At 41.6% G+C, this 27,381-nt stretch overlaps 1 protein-coding gene across 4 annotated transcripts in view; it reads left to right on the top strand.

The window, feature by feature from the left end:
- Positions 1 to 27,381, top strand: part of LOC138738973 (phosphorylase b kinase regulatory subunit alpha, liver isoform-like) — a 207,767-nt gene that overhangs the window by 18,644 nt on the left and 161,742 nt on the right. The window lies entirely within an intron of this gene.

The raw sequence follows: 27,381 nt of genomic DNA, 5'->3' as shown, positions 1-27,381 counted from the left end.
TGGTGATGAAACAGTTTATTTCCTCTCAGAACCAACTCATGGATTTTAAATGAATGCCTTCTGTGTGATGATAATAGTTTATTGTCATATACGTAAGTACAATATACAAATACACTGATATTCTCGCTTGCTGCAGCCACAAAGGATACACAATATTCTCTGCAATACACAAACGTTTTGGAGAATCTCAGCAGGTCATGTAGCGTCCAGAGGAAGTAAAGAGTAATCAACGTTTGGGACAAACGTCAAGGACAAGCCAAAACAAGCGGGCACCTGAATAGAAAGGTGGGAGGAAGGGACAGGGGAGGAACACAGATTAAGTGGGAAGAGGTTACACGTAGATATAGGTGGGAGTAGAAGAGAAAAGAGCTGAGGTAATGATAGAGAGGGTAGCTCTGATACGAAAGGGAAGGGGGTGGGCAGCTGGTGGAAGGGAGGGAGAGAGTTGAGTGAAGGGGGGCGGGTTTAATGGAAATTGGAAAAGTTGATGTTAAAGCTCTCTGGTTGGAGAGAGCCCACACAGAAATCAAAGTGCTGTTCCTCCATTTTGTGGTGGCCTCAGTTTGGCAATACACAAGGCCATGGACAGACATGTGTGGAAATTTGTGTGGAATTGAAATTGTGGCCTCACTATTGTGGACAGAGTGAAGGTGGTCAGTGAAATAATCTCCCAGTCTATGTCCAGACTTTCTGACATAGAGGAGGCCACATTGGGAGCACCAGATGCAGTAGATGAGCCCTGTGAAGTGTTGCATGACTTGAAGGACTGCATGTGGTCCCAAATGGTAGTGGGGAGGAGGTGAGGGTGCATTTCCTGCAGTTGCAGTGGTAGGTACTGAGGGGGTGATTGTTGGGAAGGGATGAGTGGATCAGGTAGTCTTGGAGGGAGTGGTCCCTGCTGAAGGCAAACGAATAATAAATTAGATTGTAACTTGAGAGAAGCAAATGATAATATATATATAAAAGGACAGATACTCAGTTCGGTTAGTGCAAAATAAAATGATGTTTCGAAAGTGCAGACATGTTTTTGGTGGTTCCAAAGTAGTTATGGTTAGAGAAACAAAATGGTGGTTTTACTGGAGCTGCTGTAATGGCAGCCCTGCCGCTGGTGTGGATCTGTGGGGAGCAGAGGCACAGTGATGCTTTGCAGATTCCTGCTGTCTGGTTGTGATGCTGACAGCTCCGAACAGGAAACAGCCTGTTAGAGGAGCTGATGGTGTTTTTTAACATTGTGTATCCATGGAGAACTGTGCTTAAGATTGTGGCGTTCATCATGAGGGGTTGCAACAGATTGGAGCAGGGCACCAGAACAGGGGAAACATCCCCCACCACCCCTAGTTAAGTCTGGGAGACAACCTTTTAGGAAGGTGACCTATGGCATCAGACCAGCAAAGGTCTCAGTGGCTGAAGGGCATACATGGGCTGTGGGGTGCTTGCAACTTGCGGTTGAAGGACTCCCACCAGTTTGCAGGAGGCTGGAGACTGGCTAATGGGAGCCAGGTATTGGAACTGGGATTCGAGAAGGTGCTGAGGGCAAGAAGGATTCCCAAAGAGTCTCGGGGGTTGAACGCTTCATGGGCATATTGGAGGCTTAGATCTGGAGCTCAGGTTGCCAATGGATGCACTTCACTTGTGAGGCCTTGGAGGCTGTGGGAATCCACGGACACTCATTGTCTCTGATGGGGCTCTCTCTTGCTTCTCTTTCTCTTATTATTGGGGGTGCTGGGCAATGTTAATGGCAATTTTTTGCTTGGCTTTACGACAGGCAAAAGTTGATGTTTATCATGTGTATTACATTTTTAAAAATTGTTATAGGACAATAAAATAACTTTTAATCTTGAGTTGGGGTGGTACTGAGAAATTGCTACTGTTGGGTTAAATTTACTGTTACTGAATCTGGAGGTGACTGCTTAGAGGTATATCAGATTATGAGAGGTGTAGATAGGGTGGATAGCCACAGGGGGAATAATAGCAAATTCCAGGAAGCTCTATTTCAGGTGAATGGAGGAAAGTTTAGGGAAGAAGTCTCAGCAAAAAAAAACCTTTCCTCTTACATCTCCCCTAGAGAATAGTAGGTGCCTGGAATACATTGCTGGGTGTGGTGATGCAAACTAGTACAATAGGGACATTCAAAAGACTATTAGATAGGCACATGGATGAAAGGTAAATAGAGGGTGTCCTGGGTAAACTTGTACCTCTCATTTTGTTCGTTTTAGATTGGTCACAGTGTTTGAGCTACTGAAAGAAAATAGACACACACACCGAGAACAGTTCAGTTTATACAAATGTTTATTACAAATTCAAAAGCTGATTTCAAACTACAATATGCAAGCTCTTCCCAATTATACTTATCAACACCTGGACTGGTCCCAACTGCCAAAGCGAGGCAACGACTGCACACTTGTAGTAGGTTGTCTGGGTGCCGGTAGAAGCTTCTCTACCTCCCTCGACCGGGACGTTGGTTGGAATCTTGAAGTTCTTCTTGCTGAGAGATGTTGCCATCTCTCGGAGAGTTTCAAACTTCAGCAGTGGGACCATGGTTTATATTACCCAAAAGTTGTTTACTTCATAGCTTATCTCTTTGAACAAATGATTTAATTATCTTCAAGGTCTCCTGACAGTCTGTGACCAACAAAAGAAAACTGCATCTCTGAGCCTCATGGTGGAATTTAGGTGTATCTACTAATTCATATCCATCCCTGGGCCCCATAGTGTAAAGTAGATTATGTCTTCCTATTCAACTGCATCCGTGGGCCTCATAGTGTAAACTAGATTATGTTTGCTGATTCTAAAAAACAAGCAGGTTCTCAGCCTTGCAGAAGCAAAGGCTGCAAAAGTAAAAAAACACGGTTTAAATCTTCCATTACACAAGGTGATGGGTTTTTTGGAGGAAAGGATTAGATTCTTGTGGAGTAGCTTTACATTGGTTGGCACAACATCATGGGTTGAAGGGCTGTACTGGAATCTAGAGGTGCTGGTCTTCAGGCTTTTGTACCTTCTGGTCAAAGGTAGTTGTAAGAAGAAGTTGTGGCCTCTGTAGGGGTATGTAGAGCACCTAATACTCCATCTGGACATTCACTAATGGGATGGCATTAACCGCGACTTCCCTATTCTCCCTCTCTTCCCTATCCTTCTGTTTCCATTTCCTTCAGCTCTCCACCCCCTTCCCTCACTGAGCTGTTTTCGTATCCCCCCCCCACTATTTTCTTTTGTGCTCTCCCTCTTGCCTGTGGGCCTCTGCTTCTCCCCCTGCCTCCCTTTTGCTAATACTTTGAAGGGCTCAAGCCTGAAACATTGGTTATCTATCTTTATTTTTAATATCTAAAGTATGCTGTTGACGTGCTGAATTTCTCCAGCGTTATGTTTTCACTTAATCACTGAGTCTGAAGACTTTCATGTTTTACAATATTACAGTATTGTCCCTTGAGCCCATGATGTTGTGCTAAATAAACCTACTCAGCAATCTAAGTTTTCTCCACCTCGCATCCAAAATCTTATATTTTTCTTGCCTCTATGTGCTTGTCCAAGAGTCCTTCAGATGTCCCAATTGTACTCGCCTCTACCACCATGTCTGACAATGCAATCTAGGCACCCACTACTCTCTGTGTAAAGAAAAAAAACTTAACACTGATGTGTTCCTTAAATCTTTCACCCCTTACCTGTGGTCCTTGTTGCCCTGGGAAAAAGCTGCTGGCTGTCCACATTATCTATCTCTCTCATAGACCTCTATTAAGTCTCCTCTCACCTTTCTTTGCTCCAAAGACAAAAGCCCCAATTCTGCTAACCTTGCCTCATAAGACACTTACTCCAATCCTGGTAAATCTCCTCTAAAGCTTCCACATCCTGTAATGAACACAATATTCCAAGTGTGGTCTCACCAGAATTTTATAGAGCTGCAACATTACCTCATGACTCCTGAACTCAATTTCCTGACTAATGAATGCATTAATCTTTCTTAACTACCTATTAACCTGCATGACCACCTGGAGAGATCTATGGATTTGGTCCCCAAGATTCTTCTACACTATTAAGAATTCTATCATTAACTTTCCAAAATGTATCATTTCACACTTACCTGGATTGAACTCCATCTGCCACTTCTCTGCCCAATTCTATATCCTTTAACACTATCTACAACTCCTTCAACTTTCATGACATCTGCAAACGTATTGACCCCTCCTCCTCTTGATTCTTTGTCCAGGATGTTTATAAAAATCACCGTGAGTATCCCAAAACTCGACTTTGTCACTGACCTCCAGGCAGAATATGTTTCTTCAACTACTACACTCTGCTTTCTGCAGGCAAGCCATTTCTGAACCCACACAGCCAGGGATCCATGGATCCCATGCCTCATGACTTTCTGAATGAGTCTACCCAGGGGGATCTTGTCAAATACCTTAGTAAAATCCATAAACACCACATCTACAGTCAACATTCATCAAATTAGTTTACTTCCTCAAAAAACTGTTAGGCTCGTGAGGGACAGTCTTCACTTTACAAAGGCATGTTGACTATTTCTAGCAGACTATGCTTCTCTAAATGATCATAAATCCTGTCCCTGTCCAGATGAGGAGAGACAGAGTTGGAGCTGGGTAGAGTGGGTTGTGTTGGTAAGTAGATTTTAGGAGAATTTAAAAAGGGTGTGGGGTCAAGACTTTGGGTTTTCCAATTGAGTAATTAAAAAAAATATTTTATGGTTTTTCTACACAAACTCCAACAATTGTCAATATCATAATATTATCAACAATATCCACATTAATTATATTTTGTATTTGTTAATTTCTCACAGTCTTCTCATGGAATTTGAGTGTTTCTTTTTCATTCTGTCCCCGTTCCCACCGCCCCCCCCACCCCCGGATATTAAATATTTAAGACCAAACTAATTGTACTTACAATGACTCACAACAAAGGTATGAAACTTATATTTGGCATGTCACAGCAGCCAGCACATCGGCTGCCTTCCTTTCTTCATAGTTTTCCCTGGCTGGAATAGGATGGAACCCCTCCACTCCTTCACCCATGGAGGAGCGAATTGTAAGGGCAAGGCAGGGCGATGAGGCATGGTGGTCCACACTACAATTGCGCCCCTAAGTAGTTCAAGTAGGGCAGTCAGACCTTCAAAAAAGTACCATATTGTTTCCTTAGGTTGTAGGTAATTTTCTTCAGGGGAACACAGCTCTGCATTTCTGTGTTCTAACGTTCAATGCTAAAGTAGGAGTCGGACTTCCAGGCAACTACTTTGCATTTATTGGCCACTGCCAATGCGATCATGAATTGCATTTGAAATACAGATGGCTTCATTGTAAGTTTTACATCCATTATGTTTCCCAGCAGGAAGAACTCTGGGTCCTGTGGGAATTCTTTGCCTATGATTTTTTTTCCAGGGCTTGGCCCAATTCGACCCAAAAGGGTCTCACCTTGGTACATGTCCGTGTTGCTTGCACAAAAGTCCCTGTCGCAATGCCACATCTAAATCATTGGTCTGATAATTCCAGTTATCTGTTCAATTTTTGTGGCATCAGGTACAGGTGGTGCAGAAAATTGTATTGTACCAGCTTGTACCGCACATTGATGACTACAGTCCTGCTGATCTGACCAGCACTGTTCATCAATCGTTATTCCCAAGTCCAACTCTCACCTCTGCCTTGACTTTCAAGGCCTTGTTTGGGGCCTTCCATTTGGAGCAAGAAATACATTGCCTTTGAATCATGGTCTCTATGTTACTGCATGCTGGTAGGGCCATAGCTGGACACAATTTGTCCTGTCAAAAAGATCTTATCTGAAGGTAGCAGTGAAACATCCTGTTTGATAAATTATACTTTAAGTTACTAAAATGACATTAGCTGGTAACAGTCCTCTAGGCACCTGATGCCATTACGATGGCAGGTGAAAAGATCTTGTTACCCACCATTAATGGTATTAATTATTTGGAGTCGGGGGGTGTTTTTTGGAGACAGTGCCATATTGGTTAATTTTATTCCAAATGAGGATTATTTGTTTTAATATGGGGCTGCCTTTCTTTTCTGATAGCAATTTAGCGTCCCATTTATAAACAAAGTGCTCTGCTACCCGCTCGCTTATCATGCATGTGCAGGTCGATTTTTGCCCAGGATGGTACATCTTCTCTCTTGAAGAGGGAGGCAATGTATCTTGACTGGGCTGTCCAATAGTATTTTTAAAGACTGGCATTCGCAATCCTCCCTGACTGGAATCCCAGATCAATTTTTCCTTAGAGACCCTGACTACCTTTCCATTCCATAGGAATCTCCTTACTTCTGAAAGTAAATTCTTGAAGAATCACTGGGGCAGCAGCACGGGCAGTGTCTGAAAGAGGTACTGGAGTTTTGGCAACACATTCAATTAATCCTGCCCACTAATATAATGGGCAGGGACATCCAGCTATTTAGATCCTCCTCAATTTTCCCAAGGGGGGTAATTTAGTTTGTATAAATTACTCAAGTTGTTGTCTATTCTAACTCCTAGATATTTGATCCCATTTTGTGCTCACATTAGTTGACTCTAATCCCCCTTCGTAAGTGGCATGATTTCGCATTTATCCTGATTAAGCTTATACCCAGAGATCTCCCCATAATCCTCCTGAGTGGAGCACAGCTTGGCCATAGAGTTTGCCGGATCTGTTTGAACATCATCAGCAAATAGATTTTATGCTCTTCCTGGCCTGTTCTGAAACCTTTAATGTCTGGATCCTGGTGAATGGCCTTGGTTAATGGCTCCATAGCTAATGTAAATAGAGCAGGAGATTGCGGGCACCCCTGTCAACTTGATCTTATCAGTGGGAAGGCTGGGGAAATTTGTCATTTGGTTACAGTTTTAGTCTTGGGTGCATGGTAAAGCGCCCTGATCCAATTTATAAAATCTGGCCCTAGCCCCAATTTTCCCAGCACTTTAAACAAAAAATCCCACTCTATCCTTTCAATTGCCTTCTGTATATTCAGATCTACAGCTAGGCCCCTCTCATATCTATTTTGTGCCAGGTGCATGACACTCAAGAGTCTACCAATGTTATCCGCTGCCTGTCTCTTTTGCACGAAGCCTGCTTGGTCCTTATTTATTAGCTTTGGCAAATGTTCTGCCAATCTATTTGCCAGGGCTTTGGCCAGTATTTTGTAATGTGCTTAAAGGAGAAATGGGTCCATAAAGAAGACGGCATTAGCGGATCCATGTGTTTTTTAAGCATTGTCATAATGTTTGCTGTCAAAAGATTCTGGGAGGGTTTGGGTCTCCTTTGCCTGGCCCACCACCTCCATATAAAGAAGCATCAGTAAACCTTTAAACTCCATATCGAACTCGAGTGGAAACCCATCTTCCTCTAGAGTCGTGGTAGTTTGCAGTGAATTCAATGCTTTGCCTAATTCTTCGTCTTGCTAGTTTTGTCAGAGTCTCCTGTAAGTTCTGATCTATATAAACCTTTGTAAAATTCGTTGAAGGTCTCACTAATCTCTTTTGGTTTATACAAGATCATGCCACTCTCAGTTTGTATTGGATTGATTGTCCTCGGGGTCTGTTCTGTCCTCAGCTGCCAAGAGAGGACTTTGTGAACCCTCTCTCTCCCAATTCATAGCATTTTTGTTTTGACCACATTATGGCCTTTTCCAGAATATATGTTTGTAATGTATTTTTTGTTTGTTAGAGCTCTATAATGGTCCTCTGAACCTGATTTTTGGAAGTCTTTCTAGGCAAGTAATTTCCTGTTTCAATTCATCAACCTCCTTCATATATCCTTTTTAATTGTTTTGGTGTACCAAATTATCAGACCTTTCAAGTACACCTTGAGAGCATCCCATAAAAGAATTATATCTGGAGTCGAGGCACAGTTGCTTTCACAGAACATATCTATCTCTTACAAAACTACAAAACTCCAGCTTTAACAGCAATGCATTAAGATGTCACTTGTATACCACATCGTGCTTGTCTGGCATTTCTATTGTTATTAATGGAGGTGAATGGACTGAGAGGAATCTTGCTGCATATTCAGCATCCATAATCCTACCTTCTTTAAGGGCCAAAGTCGAGAAGAAATCTATCAGATTCCGCTCCTTCGTACAGCCTATGGTAGTCTTTGCCGCTTTTGTTTTAGCTATTTTCTTAGCCAATTTATCTAAAACAGAGTCTAGACAAAAGTCCCCCCCCACCCCCACCAACCAAAATATTCTCTCTTCCTTCTGCCTGTTTTAGGAAGGTTTCTTGTATAAAATTACATCATCAGTTGTTCATTAAGGCCCAGGGTTCTGAATATATTTTTTTGAATATTTATAAATTTTAAACCACAGTAATAGTTACATTACATTCAATTCCAGAACTTCTTTCAAAAAAATTATACATATATAATACCAACCCACCCTCCCACCTCCCCTCCCCCAATCCCTGGAAAAATAGAAGAAAGAAGGAATAAAGAAAAAAGAAACCAGAGAATGCCAAGAAAACATTTATACTATAAAATCTATTGGAGGTTACTAAGAAGTGAGGTTTTCAGAGAGCCATTAAACATGCAAACCAAAATTTTGTAAATATGGGTACCATATTTTACTAAAAACATGATATTTATCTCACAGATTATGTAATTTTCTCTAATGGTATACAACTACGAATTCTGCATGCCATCTTTCCATGCCTAAATCTATTTTTGACTTCCATGATATTGCAATACATTTCCTAGAAACTGCTAAAGCAATTAACACAAATTCAATTTGATAAATATTTTATTTTTGTCATATAACCTTAATATTACTTAATAAAAATAACATTCTATCCAGTGGGAATTTGACCCCCATAATTCATTCCAAAAAATGATCTCGCCCTAACCAAAAATATCTTAACTTTGGAACTTTACAAAGTTGAATGCAAAAAAAGTTCCAATTTCAGATCTACACCTAAAACATAAATCTGATATGGCAGGATTTAATCTATTTAATTTTTGTGGAGTCAAATATAATTGATGTAAAAAATTGTATTGAACTAACCTATATCTTACATTTATGTTTAGTCATATTATTCTTACACAAATCCATCTAATCCTTTTCACTTAGTTGAGTATTAAAATCCATTTCCCATGCTAATCTTGATTTATGCAACAGTTCTGAATATATCTAAGGGTGTACCATTACAAATCTCCCTGCTTTATCTGTGGCTACATGCTGCTCTCTTCACCGGGACACTTTTACTTAACAGAATTACCACCCCCAACTTGTCTTTGAGCCAAACGAGTAGGCCATTACCTGACCCACCCATCCCCCTTTTAGCTTTTGGTGCTCTTGCTCCATCAAGTGTCTATCTTGGAGAAAGGCCAGATCTGCCCCCATTTTTCTAACATGTGCCAAGACTTATTTCCTCTTAACCTCCTGTTCAAACCATTAACATTGAAGCTAACACATTTTATATTCTTAGCCATTGCCCCCAGGACTGCTCACTGTATCCTTGCTGCACCAAGTTTGCCATCTGTCCAACCCTCCTCCTTCAGCCTGTGGGTCTTGCTCGCCCGGCCTACAACAAACCCTGAGAACATTAAGCAGTCGTAAAGACAACTGAACTAAAAAAGACAAGTAAGAGAAAAAATATCCAACCAGAAAAGAAAAATGGGAAACACAACAACAATAACCCATAACATTATCCCCATCCCTTACTCATCAACACATTCCCTTGTCCTTTCCCTCCTCCTACTTCTCTCCCTGGTAGCCACTTCTCTCCTGCTGCTGTCATATTCCTCCATTACTCATTCCCTGTGATCCACCTTCCTCCCCTACCCCCACCCCAGAGTTCTCCCAGGTCCCTTCTCCCATTCCTGTTTGATGTGTCTTTTTCTTTTAAGCCTACATTCGCGCCCAAATATTTAACAGTTTACAGAAGCTATATACAATATCTTATTTTGTTTTCCCTGAATGTTAGCAGCTCTCGAGCAAACTGTTGTGCCTTACTTAGTTCTGATAAATATTTTCTTCTCTCTTCCCCCCCCCTCCCCCAGGTAATACAACTTTCAGGGTGGCAGGATTCCTCAAGACACATTCGTACCCTTTTTGCTTTACCAGTCTTTTAACTGGCTCAAAAGCATTACACTGATATCAGGGTAGAAGAATATCTTGCGATTTTCCTCCCCCCGATTTTCCGCATTCCGGCTGCTGCTGCCTTAAAATTTTCTCCCTATACTGGTAATGTACCATTTTTATAAAAACTGGTTTCTGTCCAGAGCCAGGCTTTGAGAGGGGTGTCCTTCTTGCCCTCTCCACCTCTACCTTTTCCCCAATATGTCCTTACCCAATACTTCAGGGATCCATTGTTGGAAAAAGTCTGTTGGGTTTCACCCCTCAGTATCCTCCTTCAGCCCCACAACTTTAATATCATTCCTATGACTGTAATTCTTCAGGGCATCTAGCTTCCCCCCCAAACTTGGTCTCTTTTCCTTACCAGGGCTTCGAGTTCACCCTCCACCCTGCTTAACCTATCTTCAATGGCCCCCACTCTATCTTCCAGCTCCGTGATTCTCCCAGTTTAGCCTGAGAGAGTCCCATGTGTCCAAGAGCCTCAGGGAGGGCTCCGAGTTATTACTGGGTCCCCTGGCGTCATGGTGTCTGCCATTACTACTGCTGCTACCTCTGACTCCCTCGCAGTCATCCTTTCATGTCCTCACTGTTGCTCGTCATGTCTCTGGACCCAACGTTGGATCGTTCTGGGCTGGCTGCCCCATGGTGCACTTCCTCTCCTGCACTTCCTGGCCTCTTGCTAATTTTAGCACTATTGCGAGCGCTGGTACAAGTTTTGTGCTCAGCACGAATGCGCCCGACCTGGCGCCCTCCCGCAGGGAGGGCGTTCTTGAGTCTCTCCCTCTCCTCGTGACATTTCCCAGGGCTCCAACTGCCAGCCTGCTGGTCTAGGGTCATTACATCACCCATATCTCGGCTCTCTTTCTGGGCGGGCTCCATTGGTTGTGTCGGGTGGGCAGTATCTTGTTCCATGGGCTTCATGGTGGACCCACCATTTACTTCACGAGGCACCTCGATTTGTAGGCACCTGACTTTGTAGCCGAATCTTTGCTATTTTTTGCCGCTGTCTTGTTTTTCTTCGTCATTTTCATCTTCCTAGTGTCTTCCCACACCACGAGGAAACATTTTTACTGCTTTTTTGTTTTTTTTTCTGTCTCTTTTTTGTGTTTGATCTGGGAGCTCTGGGGTTCTGCTTCTGCTTCCTCTTACTCCACAGGCATCGTGTAACCCCCGCCCCGCCATTGAGTAATTGGGTAATTGAGTTAATTGACAAGGACCAATAAAGGGTGAGTTAGGTAAAGGTGCAGCCAGCGAGGAGGGGCCCAGTGAGAGACTGACGTAGTGAAGGAGTGGGACTGTGAGGCTTTGGCTTGAAAAAAATCTGCTTTGGCGAGCAGATGTTAAGGACGTCCTCCCAGTGAGGTAAGTTTGGTAAGTTTTTTTAAATTAATCTAATTTAATTTAAGAGTGGGCTATGGAGGCAGTTGGGGTCATCCTGTACTCCGATTGCAGGATGTGGGAGGTCAGGGACAGCACAAATGTTCCTGATGACTACACCTGCCAAAGGTGCATCCAGTTCCATCTCATGGGAGTCTGTGTTAAAGATCTGGAGTTTCAGCTGGGTGAGGTTTGGATCATAAGAGAGGCAGAGGCAATGATAGGAGTTAAAGTGAGACAGTCACCCCATACAGACAGGAGTCAGCTAATTGGGTGACTGTGAGGGAAGGGAAGTGGGGAGGGAGACAGAAAGTGCAGTACCCCTGGAGCTGTTCCCCTCAATAGTAAGTATACTGTTAAGGGGGCATGACCTATCAGGGATAATCACGGTTGTCAGGGCTCTGGCTCAGAACGGAAGATGGAGGGGAAGAAGAGAGCTCATGTAATTGGGGATTTGCTGGTTAGGGAGCATATAGGAGATTTTCTGAACAAGATCAGGGCTCCCGGTTGATGTGTTGCCTTTTAGGTGCCAGGGTCAGGGACGTCTCTGAGGAAGGTCTGGCCTGCACAAAAGGGACGGACTGCGTTGAACTGGAGGGGGACCAATATCCTGGCGGGCAGATTTGCTAGAGCTGTTGTGGAGGGATTAAACTAGTTTGGCAGGGGGTTTGAAGGGAGAAAGGAACCAGAATGTTAAAGTTAATGAAGGAGGGGGGGATGGTAAAAGTAGATGGTAATCAAAGGAGTGAATGTGGGGTCATTCGAAGTCTTCAGTACTAAAAGTGAAATTACAGGTAAAGCAGAATAAAAAGGATATCAAGCTTTTATACTAACCCAAGTTCATCTTTCACGGTTCCCCAGCTGTGCGATCCACTGCCACCCCGTTTGTCCTCTGGTTTCAGGCTACTGGAAGAGAAACTATTCTCTCTTTTCTTCTTTGGCTTGGCTTCGCGGACGAAGATTTATGGAGGGGGTAAATGTCTCTATATATCTGCTATATATACGTAATCAATATTTTAAAAATAATAATAGCTTCTCTAAATACAGAGACTCCCCTGGTTACAAATGCCCTAACCTACAGAAATCCAACTTTATGGAAATTTCTTCCATTCATTTTTAAAGCATCTTTTAAGCTAGTAACAATCTTTTGTGGTATTCATTAAAGACTGGATACAATATAATATTCCATTGGTTTAATTATGATCATTCTTAGGAGGATATGTGAATAAAAAGGAAGAATTATAGCAAGTGTATGTAGATCAATATAACATGAATAGTGATAGAAGAAAGACAATTAAGACTTATGGAGAAATTAGCCAATGAACAATTCTCAGATCAGAACAATTGCGTAACCAAGATATCAATTACACTACCAGTGAATTCAAAGCAATAACAGTTGATACAAGTTGGCTAACATTTTCAGCAGTATGTCTTAGTTCAGAAAAAAGTGTTAGAATCTAACAAGTCAATATTAACTTACGATCGGTCACTTCCACTATGCCTGTCAAATTCATGTTTTCCACGAGTCAAAACCATCACTCCGTCCCGTGTGTGTGTATCTATGTATATATATATATGTGTGTGTGTGTATATATGTATATATATGTGTGTGTGTATATATATATATGTGTGTGTGTGTGTGTATATATATGTGTGTGTGTGTGTGTATGTATATATATATATATATATACACACACACACATACACACATATATGTGTATATATATATATATGAATATATATGTATATATGTGTATATATATATATATATATATATATATATATATGAATATATATGTGTGTGTATATATATATATTTTCTTTCTTTTCTTTGGCTTGGCTTCGCGGACGAAGATTTATGGAGGGGGTAAAAAGTCCACGTCAGCTGCAGGCTCGTTTGTGGCTGACCAGTCCGATGCGGGACAGGCAGACACGATTGCAGCGGTTGCAAGGGAAAATTGGTTGGTTGGGGTTGGGTGTTGGGTTTTTCCTCCTTTGCCTTTTGTCAGTGAGGTGGGCTCTGCGGTCTTCTTCAAAGGAGGCTGCTGCCCGCCAAACTGTGAGGCGCCAAGATGCACGGTTTGAGGCGTTATCAGCCCACTGGCGGTGGTCAATGTGGCAGGCACCAAGAGATTTCTTTAGGCAGTCCTTGTACCTTTTCTTTGGTGCACCTCTGTCACGGTGGCCAGTGGAGAGCTCGCCATATAATACGATCTTGGGAAGGCGATGGTCCTCCATTCTGGAGACGTGACCCATCCAGCGCAGCTGGATCTTCAGCAGCGTGGACTCGATGCTGTCGACCTCTGCCATCTCGAGTACCTCGACGTTAGGGGTGTGAGCGCTCCAATGGATGTTGAGGATGGAGCGGAGACAACGCTGGTGGAAGCGTTCTAGGAGCCGTAGGTGGTGCCGGTAGAGGACCCATGATTCGGAGCCGAACAGGAGTGTGGGTATGACAACGGCTCTGTCTACGCTTATCTTTGTGAGGTTTTTCAGTTGGTTGTTTTTCCAGACTCTTTTGTGTAGTCTTCCAAAGGCGCTATTTGCCTTGGCGAGTCTGTTGTCTATCTCATTGTCGATCCTTGCATCTGATGAAATGGTGCAGCCGAGATAGGTAAACTGGTTGACCGTTTTGAGTTTTGTGTGCCCGATGGAGATGTGGGGGGGCTGGTAGTCATGGTGGGGAGCTGGCTGATGGAGGACCTCAGTTTTCTTCAGGCTGACTTCCAGGCCAAACATTTTGGCAGTTTCCGCAAAGCAGGACGTCAAGCGCTGAAGAGCTGGCTCTGAATGGGCAACTAAAGCGGCATCATCTGCAAAGAGTAGTTCACGGACAAGTTTCTCTTGTGTCTTGGTGTGAGCTTGCAGGCGCCTCAGATTGAAGAGACTGCCATCCGTGCGGTACCGGATGTAAACAGCGTCCTCACTGTTGGGGTCTTTCATGGCTTGGTTCAGCATCATGCTGAAGAAGATTGAAAAGAGGGTTGGTGCGAGAACACAGCCTTGCTTCACGCCATTGTTAATGGAGAAGGGTTCAGAGAGCTCATTGCTGTATCTGACCCGACCTTGTTGGTTTTCGTGCAGTTGGATAATCATGTTGAGGAACTTTGGGGGACATCCGATGCGCTCTAGTATTTGCCAAAGCCCTTTCCTGCTCACGGTGTCGAAGGCTTTGGTGAGGTCAACAAAGGTGATGTAGAGTCCTTTGTTTTGTTCTCTGCACTTTTCTTGGAGCTGTCTGAGGGCAAAGACCATGTCAGTGGTTCCTCTGTTTGCGCGAAAGCCGCACTGTGATTCTGGGAGAATATTCTCAGCGACACTAGGTATTATTCTATTTAGTAGAATCCTAGCGAAGATTTTGCCTGCAATGGAGAGCAACGTGATTCCCCTGTAGTTTGAGCAGTCTGATTTCTCGCCTTTGTTTTTGTACAGGGTGATGATGGTGGCATCACGAAGATCCTGAGGCAGTTTACCTTGGTCCCAACAAAGCTTGAAAAACTCATGCAGTTTGGCATGCAGAGTTTTGCCGCCAGCCTTCCAGACTTCTGGGGGGATAGTTTTAGGTTAATTATGGAGAAGGATAGAGCTGGGCCTAAGGTTGAGATTCTCGATTGGAACAAGGCTAATTTCGAGGGGATGCAAAAGGATTTAGAACAGGGGTTCCCAAACTGGGGTACATGTACCCCCAGTGGTACATTTGCACTTTTCAGGGGGTACATTGGGTCTGAGAGAATAACCACTACTGTACAATACATGTGCAGTACAATGTACAATGGTGTTGTAATCTGTAGTCAGATTGCATATTGTCGTGTTTTTTTAATCCTTAATTTTTAGGGATACACGGGAACCTATAAAAATGCCCCAGGGGTACAGAGGAATAAAAAGGTTGGGAACCCCTGATTTCGAAGGTGTGGATTATTTCTGGGAAGGATGTAACAGATAAATGGAGGATATTCAAAGGGCAAATTTTGTGAGAACAGAGTCAGGATGCCCCTGTGAGGATTAAAGGAAAGGTTAAAAAATATAGGGAGCCTTGGTTTTCAAAGGATATTAGGAATTTGGTGTAGATGACACTTCCCAGCTTTTAATATTTCCCAATCTCAAACATGTCACCTTCTAAGAGAAGTAAACCTCGATATTCCGAATTGGATCTTATTCATCCAAATAAATCAAACTTCATAATTGCAGCTGTAAATAGCTTTAATTTTTGTTGATAAAATCGAATAAACATAGCTTCGTATTTCATAACGATGAGTAAAACAAAGCAACATCAAACAAATATAATTGAATTAAAATGATTAATAAATGATTAATAATGAATAAAATGATGAATAATATTGACGATAATGGTTATTCCAAGAATAAGAACGAGCTCCTCGGTCATAGTAACTATGGTAACTCTACAAAAACAACAATTCTTAAAGGGATATTACAAAATCACTAAAAATCAAAAACTAGGTTTTAACCTCTACATCAGTCCCTAATTATTATAATAGACATTAATGACTAATACATAATAATTACTATCACAGATACAAAAGTAAATATGGCAAGTATAAAATTAAAAATTAAAACTTTCTGCTTCTTGTAAAAGACAGATTTTAGTAAATGGTCAATTTAAGTAACCAGACTTGGTTTTAATCTGCACGCTGAACAAAACCTTTTTTGTCCGGAACTGTTTTCACGATTTTCCCTAGCAACCAACAATTTATTGGTGTAGAATCATCCATGCTAATTACAATGTCTCCACATATAAAATTGTGTTTAGCTTTAGACCATTTTTGTCTTCTTGTAATAATGAAAGATGCTCTTTAACCCATCTTTTCCAAAATAAATCCGCAATAAACTGCAGTTGTCTCTATCTGCGTCTTGCATAAATATTTTATTTCTGAAATTGACTGGAGGCACTAAACATTTAGATTTAAGAAATAAGAGATGATTTGGTGTAAGTTCTTCAATGTCATTTGAATCGATAGAAACTTTAGTTATGGGACGACTAATAGCTTCAATTACACGCAATACTTTTTGAAGACCATCATCATTCAGTATTTGATTATTCAAAATAGAATTAAGAATTTTTTTGATTAATCTAATCATTCTTTCCCATGCACCTCCATGATGTAATCCTGTGGGCGGGTTAAATATCCAATTAATCTCCTTTAGAAGTAATGAATCATGAATTTGATGTTGATTCCAATTTTGAACTGCTTTTCGTAACTCTAATTGAGCTCCTGTAAAATTAGTTCTATTAGTGTTTTGGATTTCTGGATCCTCCATTGAAATTTCCTTCGACTCTTCTTGATTTTGAGGCCAATCTTCTTGAGATTGCGAAAAAAATTGAGGACCCAAATGTTGGCTCTTTGCAGAAACAATTGAATTTTTGATTCTCTCGAAGCCATATCAGCTGGATTATCTCAGTTTTTACTTGTCTCCATTGATTAACATGCAAAACCATCTCGATCTCATTAATTCTGTTAGTCACAAAAGTACTAATTAATGTATTTTGTTATTAATGTATTTAGCACTGATGTACTATTACTCCAAAACACAGAGTCTGCGAACTCCATCTGTAATTCACAGTGTCCATTTTGCTCACCACAGTCAGTTCCATTCGAGGTATGGTGGCTGGCTTTCATGGAGCAACTTTGGCTTTTCCCATTACAAATCCACAATGTACTCACTCTTGGTTATTCGCAATAGCAAATAACTGACAGCACCATAACCACCTTCACTTTCATCAACAAAATGATGTAACTGTGCAAATGTGGCAATTTCAGAGGGTTGGTTTCAAACATCTGTTGAGTCTAACATTTAAAGACTCTCAATCCAATTCAACCAATCTTGTGCAATGGAATCTGGGTAAAGCTTCATCCGATACAAATTTTCTTCTGCATAATTCTTGCAGAATTTTCTTAGCTATTAATATTACTGGTACCAATATTCCCAAAGGATCATATATTGAGCGTACAGTGACAGAGTATATAGATATGTTTTTGGGAGATAAATTGGGTAAGGTTTGTTAGAGTAGGTTACATACAAACACTTTAAAACAGATCTTATTTGAAATTACACACACACACACACACACACACACACACACACACACACACACACACACACACACACACACACACACACACACACACACACACACACACACACACATATCTTGGAATGTAAAGATGATAGAAAATGGTATTTACCTCATCATGAAGTTATATATCCACAAAAGGAGAAACTGCTTGTAGTATTTGATTTGTGGGGCATCATTTCAAGGAGTTCCATTATTACAGATCTCTTTTAACCTGTGATAAAAATCTATTGCTTCTTTTTCTGAAACCACTGAAATTAGACAATCATCAACATAGAAATTATTTATGATGATGTTTAGAGCTTGAGAAATAAATTGCTCTTCATATTCTTCAGCACATTTCCTGAGAGCAAAATTTGCACAACTCGGTGACGAAGTTGCTCCAAATAGATGAACTGTCATTCTATGTTGAATCATATCTTTACTATAATTGCCATTTGGCCACCATAACAATCATAGAAAATCATGATATTCTGATGGTACTTTCACTTGATGAACCATCACTTCAATATCTGCTGCAATCACAATAGGCTCTTTACAAAATCTTATCAGAATGCCTATTAAAGTACTGGTTAAGCTAGGACCTTGCTGGCTCCACTCATGATCAGATAGTTCTGTTTGCTTGAGGTCTTTAACCCGATGAGACTTCTCCATCTTGAATTCTTCATACTGCAGTCTGTCTTCTTGGAACTGTAAACAAATGTTTATTTTGCGTGGTCCCGTTAAGAATATTTCTTTGTTCTGTGTCTGCAAACTGGCTGTGATATCTATGTTCATAGAATCTTGGCTTCCTGCTTCTGAAAATCAGAGAGCTCTTTTATCTCTGTTTCAAGGTTATAGGTGCCTGCAGTCAGACAGACATGCTCTAACTGTACAATTCCAGACATGTTCTCATAGGAGCTTCTAGAATTTTCTAGCAGACTCTTTAAATCTTAACTTCTTTCTTCCAACGAAATTCACAATTTTATAAAACATTTTTTGAATACAAGTGTAGGTGACACTTCCCAGCTTCCAATATTTCCCAATCTCAAACATGTCACCTTTCAAGAGAAGGAAGCCTCGATATTCCAAATTGGATCTTATTCATCCAAATAAATCAAACTTCATAATTGCAGGTGTAAATAGCTTTAATTTTCGTTGATAAAAGCGAATAAACATTTTCATAACTTCGTACTTCATAATGATGAGTAAAACAAAGCATATTGTGAATGATAACAATACTCAACTTCAAACAAATATAAATGAATTAAAATGATAAATAATTAATAATGATGATAATGATGAATTCAAAGAAAGGTTTCTCGGGTGAGCTTCCTCTCCTTCCATGGTTATTCCAAGAATATTATGATATTATGACATATGATGTCATAGTAACTATGGAAACTCTACAAAAACAATTAATCCTTAGAGGGATAGTACAAAATCACTAAAATAAATAAAAAAACACAAGGTTTTAACTCTACATTTGGTTCGGAGGAATAGGGATGTTCTTTCTCTTTGGCTTGGCTTCGCGGACGAAGATTAATGGAGGGGTAATGTCCATGTCAGCTGCAGGCTCGTTTGTGGCTGACAAGTCTGATGTGGGACAGGCAGACACGGTTGCAGCGGTTGCAAGGGAAAATTGGTTGGTTGGGGTTGGGTGTTGGGTTTTTCCTCCTTTGTCTTTTGTCAGTGAGGTGGGATGCATACAACAGGTATAGACAGCAGGGAATAAATTAGGTTCTTGAGGAATATAAAGAGTGTTTAAAAAAAATCTTAAAGAAATTAGAACGGCTAACAGGAAATTTAAGGCTGCTTTGGGAGGCAAAGTAAAAATAAAACCAAAGGGTTTCTACAGGTACATTAAAAGGAAAAGAATAGTGAGGGATAAAATTGGGCCCCTTGGGTAGGCTATGTGAGGAGTCAGAGGAGATGGACGTAATTTTAAATGATTTTTTTTTCTTCTGTATTCACTAACAAAAGAGGTGAAGTAAGGAAATTTAGTAGTGATGTTAGTATTGGGTATTTTAAAGAGAATCATGGTGGATAAATCTCCGGGTCCTGACAAGATATTCCCTACGACCCTGAGGGAGGTTAGTGTACAAATAGTGGGGGCTCTGACAGAAATATTTAAAATGTCACTGGCCACAGGGGAAGTGCCAGAGGACTGGAGGGTGGCTCATGTTGTTTTGCTGTTTAAAAATGGCTCTAAAAGTAAATCTAGTAATTATAGGCCTGACATCGGTGGTGGGTAAATGAATGAAAAGTGTTCTTAGACATGGTACATACAATCATTTGGAAAGACGGGGATTGATTAGAAGTAGTCAATGTAGCTTTGTGAGTGGTAGATCATGTTTAACAAATCTTATGGAGTTTTTCGAGGTGGTTACTAAAAAAGTTGATGAAGGGAAGGCTGCATAAAAAGTTAGTTATGAAGGTTTAAGCATTAGGCATTAATGCTGAAGTAGTGAAATGGATTCAACAATTGTTGGATGGGAGATGCCAGAGAGTAATGGTGGAAAATTGTTTGTCAAATTGGAGGCTGGTGATGAGTGGAGTGCCTCAGGGATCAGTCCATTGTTTGTCATATATATTAATGATCTAGATGATAGGATGGTAAATTAGTTTAGTCAATAGGCAGATTATATGAAGATAGGTGGTGTTGTGGACAGTGAAGAAGGTTATCAAAGCTTGCAGTAGGATGTAGGACAATTCGGGTGGGCTGAAAGATAGCAGATGGAGTTTAATACTGATAGATGTGAGGGGCTACATTTTGTTAGGACCAGTCAGCAAAGGGAATACACGTTAAATGGTGGACAATTGAGGAGTGCAGCAGAACAAAGGGATTTAGAAATTTTGGTACATAATTCCCTGAAATTAAAAAAAAAATTTCACACTATGAACCATACTGACCAAAATACACATAAACATTTCCCTCTTGAATGTACACAGTGTCATTTTCTCCCCCTTTCCCTCCTCCCTTCCCTCCCTCCTTCACCCCCCCCCTCTCCACCCACTCAACATTCAGCATGTATGATTCATTAAACCCATTAAACAATGTCATCACACAATGAAAATAAACAAGACAATTATGTCATCTACTTTTACATACTGGGTCAGTTCATTTCGTCTTCTTCTCATTCTGTCATTTTAGGTGGTAGAGGTCCGTGGTAGGACATTACCTGAAATTTGAGTCACATGTAGATCGGGTGGTGAAGAAAGCCTTCATAAATCAGAGTATTGAGTACAGGAGTTGGGATGTCATGTTGAAGTTGTATAAGGCATTGGTGAGGCCAAATTTGGGATATTGTGTGCAGTTTTGGTTGCCGAATTATAAGAAGGATATTAACAGAATAGAGAGAGTGCAGAGAAGATTTGCAAGAACGTTGCCTGGGTTTCAGGGTTTGAGTTACAGGGAAAGGTTAAACAGGCTGGGACTTTATTCCCTGCAGCGTATGAGGGGTAATTTGATAGAGGTATTTAAAATTATGAGATGGAGAGATAGAGTCATTGTGGACAGGCTTTTTTTCATTGAGAGTAGAGAGATTCAAACAAGAGGATGTGGATTGAGATTGAAGGGGGAAAAGTATAGGGGAAACATGAGGGGGAATTTCTTCACTCAAAAGGTGGTGGGAGTGTGGAATGAGCTTCCAGCCAAAGTAGTGGATGCGGGTTCAATTTTAATTTTTTTAAAATTTTTAAAAATTTTTTATTTTTCACACTATAAACCACATTGATCAAGATACATACATTTTTCTTTTAAGGAAAAGTTGGATAAGTATACGGACAAGAGAGGTGTGGAAGGATATGGGCTGGATGTGAGTCAATGAGTGTAGGTGGGAGAAGGTGTTCGGCATGGACTGGAAAGGCCGAACTGGCCTGTTTCTGTGCTGTAATTGCTATATGGTTATATAGAAGAATCCTCTCCAACGGTTTGCACACCACTGATGCAAGGCTCACCGGTCCATCCAACTCAGGATTCTCTCTATTACCTTTTAAAACAAAGGGACCATATTTACCATTCTCCAATCCTCTGGTACCTCCCTTGTGGGCAGGGAAAACACAAAGATCATTGCTGACATTCCAGCAATCTCTTCCCTTCCTTCCTTTAGTAATCTGGGGTATATCTCATCTGGTCTCAGGGACTAATTAATCCGACATGCCCTCTTTCTTAACCTCAACTTGTTCCAGCACCTCAGCATGTTCTATACCAGGGTTCTCAAGTTTGCGGCCCGCAGGCCAACTGCGGCCCTCGGGACGATAGTTTGTGGCCCCGCCTTAATATGAAAGTTTAATGTTAGTGCGGCCCGCAAGTTTGATATGATTGGCACTTTTCAGTGTTGTGTGCGGAGCTGAACGAACTTACCAATCATGGTGGGGTATATTGCTCTTGGAGGGGTGGGACATTGGCTGGGCTTATTGCGAATATAAGCATATTTGTGTGCATTTTCTATTTGTCATTATATGCACGCGGCACATGCGCAATTTCCGCGGCCGCTCCCGCTTCACGCGCTTCGGCACCCAGTCTGAACCCGGAAGTTGTTGCTCAGCGGGACAGAAAAAAAAGCGGAAAAGACGCATCGGCTAAACACTGAAACTTCAACGCAAAATGTTTCAGTGTATACTCAGTCGCTCTTGATGAGACCACAGACATCACCGACACTGCCCAGCTCGCAATCTATGTTCGTGGTGTTGATGACAATTTTGAAGTTACAGAGGAGTTGCTCACAGTAGTTCCAATGCATGGCTAGACCACCGCTCAGGAGATATTTTACCAGCTGTGTGATGCCATTGAGAATGCCGGTTTGCCATGGAAGAGGTTTGTTGGAATAACAACCGATGGAGCGCCATCAATGACAGGGAGGAAAAATGGACTAGTGGCACATGTTAAAAAAAAAAACTGGAAGAGGAGAGTGTCGAGGAGGCCATTGCTCTGCACTGCATTATCAATCAGCAGGCTCTTTGCAGCAAATGCCTGAAGTTTGACAATGTGATGTCTGTCGTTGTGAAATGCATCAACCAAATCAGATCCAGGAGCTTAAAGCACAGAAGGTGCTTTTTTAGAGGAAATGGAGTCAGATTATGGGGATGTGCTCTACTTCACCGAGGTACGTTGGCTCAGCAGGGGAAACATATTGAAGAGGTTTTTTGAGTTGAGAGCGGAAGTGAAAGCCTTCATGGAGAAAGATGGGGTTGCTTTCCCTTGCTAAGTGATCCCAAATGGCTCATGGACTTAGCTTTTCTTGTTGATATTACACATGAGCTTAATGTACTGAACAAGAAGTTACAAGGCCAGGGGCAACTTGTCAGTGCTGCCTATGACAACGTGAGAGCATTCTCTGCGAAACTTATGTTATGGAAAGCCTAGCTTTCTCAGACAAACCTTTGCCATTTCCCAGCATGCAAGGCACTCATGGATTCAGGCACACCATTCAGTGGTGAGAAGTATGTGGATGTCATTTTGAAGCTCCAGGAGGAATTTGATCACAGATTTGCAGACTTCAAGATGCACAGAGCCACATTTCAAATTTTTGCGGACCCCTTCTCCTTTGATGTTCAAGATGCCCCTCCTGTGCTTCAAATGGAGTTCATTGACCTGCAGTGCAACTCTGAACTCAAAACCAAGTTCAGGGAGGTGAGTGGAAAAGCAGACAAGCTTGGGCAATTTTTGAGAGAATTGCCCCCCCAGCTTCCCTGAGCTTTCCCGAATGTTCAAGCGGACCATGTGTCTTTTTGGGAGCACATACTTGTGCGAAAAGCTCTTCTCCTACCTTGAACTTCAATAAGTCCAAGTACAGGTCCAGACTTACTGACGAGCATCTTCAAGCCCTACTGAGGGTCTCAACTGCCTCCTCCCTTAAGCCAAATGTGGCTCGGCTGTGCGAGAGGAAGCACTGCCAGATCTCTAGCAGTAAGAAGTAGGCAGAAGAAGACATGTTCATAACAGTTTATGTTCAATGTTCCATTCATGTTCAGAAAGTTAAAGGTTAAAGAACTGTTAATACAGACATTTGAATCTGAATAATAATAATTACATTTCTCCAGTCAGCAACTATATGTGATTTCTTCAGTCTTCCATATCTGCTGTATTATTATTATTATTTTCATTTTATTTATTTATTACTGATTGATTTTATTTTTTTTCTTACGAATTATTAATTTATTTATTTTTTCATCTTATTTTGTGTTTAAAAAATAAAAATAAAGACATTTGATAACATTGGAATGTTTTTGTAAGAGCTTTTCTTGTGGAAAACCTGATGCAGCCCAGCTCACCCAGACTCTACCTCCAGCGGCCCCCAGGTAAATTGAGTTTGAGACCCCTGTTCTATACTGACCTTGCATTGTTCAAGGTCCCTATCTCTGGTGAAGACTGAAGCAAATTATTAATTGAAGACCTCTTACCACCTCCTCCTCCTCCTCCAGGCACAAGTTGCCTCCCTTATCCTTAAGCGGCCCTTCCTTAACTCTTTCTGTTCTTTTCCTTCTTAATGCCTACACAGAACACCTCAGGTTTTCCTTAATCCTGCTTACCCCTTTGCAAGCTTCCACAGTCGTTTCTTCAGTTCTTTCCTGGCAACCATATAATTCTCATGAGTCCTTCCTATCTTTTTCTTCTTCATAGTGTTGATTGCCTCCTTGAGGCAGCACCTCACTGAGATGTTGGCTTTGAGGCAGATGCCCAAGATGGATTTGGATATCTCTTGTATTGTGGAATCTATCACATAAATGCACATAGTATGCAGAGAAGCTGTATATTAGAAATATGTGTTAAAGTACAAAATAAATTGTTGAACAAATGTTCTGTTGCCTCATCGACTGTTGGTGCTCTGATGCAGTTCAAGTTGACCATAGCGGCACTCCTGAAGTTTCTGGTGAGTTATTAGTATTCTGTTCATCGATTTCTGTTCCATGTTTGTAGAAGGAAGCTCCAAATTTCAAAATAAGGAGCATTCAGTCGACAGAGTTGTGCTACACCAAGAGTTACCCCCACCAGATGTGTGACTTACCAGAATGTGAGAGAGTGGAATGTGGTGGGGAAGGTGTTCACTCCATCTGTTGAACCTGGGTCCATTGCTCTCTGCATAGGAAGATAGAGGAATTGTGGAGTGAGAAAGGTTGATCACAGTTAAAAGGAAAAAAGGGCAGCCACAGAATCCTGGGTGGCCTCTACCTACACACCCTGTTTCTACCTCCTGTTACTGTCTCCCAGGTTCTTTTGATTTCATCCTTAGATGTCCTGAAAGTCGGAGGTTCAATGTGGAAATTTCTAACTTCTGTCCCAAAAGGCCAATCACTTATCCCTGGTCCAACCAAGTTGATGCTACAACCAATTTACAGAGCCTCAAAGCAATTTCCAACAGAAGCACAGGAGGTACACAAACAAATAAGTATCACATGATTCAAACAGTTCGTGCTCTATAAGTAGAGCATAGTGTTCGTCTCGGGAGGAAGTGAGATCTTTGAAAGTGGATGAGGTGTCAGTTCTTAGAAATAGGTCAGAGATGTACAAATCGTGAGAAAGAAGATAAATTTAGTGACTATGATGGTCTATCTTGCAAATCAACATTCCCCCTATCAACTCATATTCCCTCACTCAAGTCAACCTCCCTTCCACTGCCTCAGGTAAGCTGCAAATGAATGAAAGGACCAGCCCTGTCACACTCCCTTCTACCCACTTCTGTGATATGAGCTTGAAAGCATGAGCCTCCAGATTCAAGAACAGTTTCTTGCTGTTATCGGGCTCTAGAACAATCCCATTTATAAATGATGATATTGTAGTTTCTCTCTAACCCCAGTCCCTACCCTTTTGTTTTATTGTAACCCTGTTTTTATTTAGTACCTGTTGTACAATACAGAAGTGCAAGCAAAAAAATCACTGCATCTCAGTGTATGTAGCAATAAACATTTCAAGAAAGCTCATCACCTCTGAAGGTGTGCCTACTATTCTATATTTTTTATATTTCCTGTCTCGTTATCTGGTGCCAACTGGGACAGGAATCTATTATAACAGTGTTCTTTCCAAAAGTATCCAAGCATTTCTCTAACTCTCCCCATGATCCTTCATGCCAGTCGTGTTTATTGTTCACTTGTGTACATTGGCACTTCTCAATTTACTCAGTATGTTGCTGCGTGAGGAAGCAAATCCGTAAACAGCTTTCCCACCTGATTGGAGCATGCTGGAACCAATGAAATATCCCCCACCCTGAGAATGGCAGATGAGACTTGAACTCGGAGACAGCCTCAAGATTTGAGGGAGGGGAGTAGGGCGGAGAGTGGGGAATGTGTGGAATTCTCTGTCCAGGGAATGTGCTTCAGAGACGGAGATTTTTGCAAAGTAGGGGAAATGAAGTGTTGTGGGGAAAAGGCAAGTAGGTGGACCTGAGTTCATGACCAGATCACCCATGATCTTATTGAATGGTGGACTAGGCTCAATGGGCCGGATGGTGTTTTAATAAAATGGTGCATGTGAAAAATGTTTTGATCAAAAGAGTTTCCACCAAGTTCCCGGTGAGATATCAGAATTTATTGTCATGAACAATAAATTGTGACAGCGTAACAGTGCACATAAATTACATTTAAAAATAAATTAGTGCAAAAAGAAGAGAAGGTGAGGTGGTATCTGTGGTTCATAGAGGCTTCTATGTTAGGGGACTGCCTCTTGTTAATGTCCTTGATGCAGTGAAGACTGATGCCCTTGATGATGCAGGCTAAGTTCACAAGTCTCTGTAGTCTTTTCCTGTCCTGTGCATTGCCACCTTAATACCCAGGCTTAAGTCCACAATCAATTATTTAGTTTTGCTAACGCTGAGTGCAAGGTGGTTGTTGTGACACCACTCAAGCAGCTGATCCATCACCCTCTGCATGCTTCCTCAATTCTGTAATTCTGCTGACAACTATGGTGTCATCGGCAAATTTGTTGAGCTGTAGTCGATGAAGAGCAGCCGTATGCTGTTTTTGAGGTGATCCTGAGCTGAGTGGAGAGCCCATGATATTGCGTCTGCTGTGGAGCGGTGTGGCAGTTGGCGAATTGCACTGGGTCCAGATCTTTACTTGGGTACAAGTTAATTCTGGCCATGACTAACCTCTCAAAGAAATTCATCCCAGTAGATGTGAGAGCTACCAGGCGACAGTGATTGAGGCAGCTCCCTCTACTCTTTTCGAACACCATGATGATTGATGCCCTTTTGAAGCAGGTAGGAACCTCTGACAGCAGCAGAGAGAGATTGGAAATATACGTAAACACTCCAGCTAGTTAGTTTGCACAGATTCTCAGGACCCTGCCAGGTACGCCATCTTGAAAGATGATGTTGGCTTCATGATGCAGACCGATCACAGGGTCATCAGCTTCTGCAGGGATTCTCTTTGGTACCGTCGAGGTTTCCTTTTCAAAGCAAGCAGAAAATGTGTTCAGCTCATCAGGGAGTGAATCATCTCAGCCATTTATGATGTTAGGCTTCGCCTTGTAGAATGTGATGGCCTGCAATCCTTGCTATAGCTGATGAGTGTCTGACTCTGTCTTTAGCTTCTCTTGGAATTACCTCTTTCCTTTTGCAGGTCGTACCTGGACTTGCTGCAGAGATATGGATAACTAGCTTTTAATGCCATTGATCTTGTCCTGAGAAGCTTGTGGATCTTTTGGTTCATCCATAGCTTCTGGTTGAGGTAGTTAGGGTATGTGTGTGTGGGCACACTCTCATCCACACAGGTCTCGATGAAGTCGTTGACAGCTCTGGCATATTCATTCAAGTTTGAGGATGAGTTCTTTAATATTGTCCAGTCCACTGATTCAAAGCAGTCCTGAAGGCTCTCCTCAGCCTCCTTTGACCATATTTTCATTGTCTTCACTACTGGTTTTGTTGTCCTCAGTCTGCTTGT

This window comes from Narcine bancroftii, chromosome 7 (genome assembly GCF_036971445.1).
Source record: "Narcine bancroftii isolate sNarBan1 chromosome 7, sNarBan1.hap1, whole genome shotgun sequence".
Lineage (NCBI taxonomy): Eukaryota > Metazoa > Chordata > Chondrichthyes > Torpediniformes > Narcinidae > Narcine > Narcine bancroftii.
Note: the sequence above shows the minus strand (reverse complement) of the source record. Positions and strands in the feature narration are given on the sequence as shown.